This window comes from Octodon degus, unplaced genomic scaffold (assembly GCF_000260255.1).
Source record: "Octodon degus isolate 3935 unplaced genomic scaffold, OctDeg1.0 scaffold00105, whole genome shotgun sequence".
In the NCBI taxonomy this organism is placed as follows: domain Eukaryota; kingdom Metazoa; phylum Chordata; class Mammalia; order Rodentia; family Octodontidae; genus Octodon; species Octodon degus.
The window spans coordinates 5,478,551-5,479,931 of record NW_004524681.1 but is presented as its reverse complement, the minus strand read 5'-3'; the positions used below and the strand labels follow the sequence as shown (position 1 = coordinate 5,479,931).

The following is a 1,381-nucleotide window of genomic DNA, read 5'->3' as shown; positions in this document are numbered from 1 at the left end:
TGTGTAAACTCAGCAAAATATTCTAAAAGAGTCCAGTAGCCCATAATAGCATTGGGTCTTCTGTTTAACTGGCAGTGTCAGAAATTATTGACCTGAGTCCCCCACAGTTCAACTTAACAGCATGGCTTTACTTCCTATATTTCATCTTCATACTTTTCTGAGTTTCCTCTTTTCTTTGTGTCTGTACTTTCTCTGAATTACAAGCTCCCTATCAGGAGAGGCTCTAGGTGTTCATGGAATTATTGCTAGGCTGAGAGAGCACTGATCAGTTTCTGAATGCCCACTTTCTGCCTTCTTCCAGAGGATGCAGGGCAGGCGACAGTCGGATGCCACCAGTGTGGGTCTCAAGTGTGGCTGGGAGAGGGCTGCCCAAACACAGTGGGGTGGAGCCGCCCCCAGGGAGGGGAGGGGCCTGGGGTAGGGCCTCGATTCCCTTCCAAGCTGCAGAGAGGAGGCCTGCTGCTCAGCCGTGAATGTCATCATTACTTAGCATTTTCAGAAGGTCAGAGCCAAAATAAGCGACTCCTCAGCTGGGGAAGCGGCAGCAGCCTTGACCACATGGTAGAGGCCACTGGTATTTAGCGCTGTGACCCGGCTTGTGTTCCTGTCCCTTTCTATCCATCTGGCCAGGTTTCCTCTCCCCACAATGACTTTTGTGGCTTATCTGGCACTCCTCTCGCATGTGTTACCTTGGTTTGTGTGTCTGCGATCTCCCATACATCTCCCCCACACCCCTGTTTTTCTTTCGAATTTAAATAATGAATGGGATCCAGTTATTGTGCTAGTGAGAGATAAGCAAGAAGGGAAGGCGTCGGAGCTCCTGAAGTAGGGGTTCCTGGTCCAGCCCTGAAGCCCCTTCCCTGTTAGGGCACATGTATACTCTTGTGCTTAAAAACAGGGCCAAGCCTGTGAAATGCACTCAGTAGTAAACAGCCTCTCTCATGAATTTGAAATTGTGGTGCATGCAGATGTACTTAGGATGATGTCCAGGCAGTGCACGAGCTGTTTTGTTGCTGCTGTTAGTATTACTTCGCGCAAATGGGGAACCTGAACCGCAGGACCTTCAGCCTGAGCCTCATCTCCAGTCCTTCTTACGTGTTTTGAAATTTTGAGACAGGATCTTACTAAATTGCTGAGCTGCCAGGCTGGGACCACACTCGCGATCCTGCTGCCTCAGCTCCACGGAGTGCTGGGGCGACAGGCACCCCACTTGCAATTAGTGTTCCTGAGCTACAGACATCATTCACAGCATACTGCGGCCACCTGGGGTGTGGGACAGCGACAGGCATTGGGCTCCTGGAGAGGCGTGTGTTCGGCTCTTGTTTTGAGATGGACAATGGGAAGGACCCCTGCGCTGATCCACTCAGAGAGGTGCATTTTT

The 1,381-nt window shown here is 50.8% G+C and overlaps 1 protein-coding gene across 1 annotated transcript in view; it reads left to right on the top strand.

Annotated features, from left to right (window-relative positions):
* Galk2 (galactokinase 2) overlaps positions 1–1,381 on the top strand; it is a 141,386-nt gene that overhangs the window by 80,921 nt on the left and 59,084 nt on the right. The gene's annotated exons all lie outside the window — the stretch shown is intronic.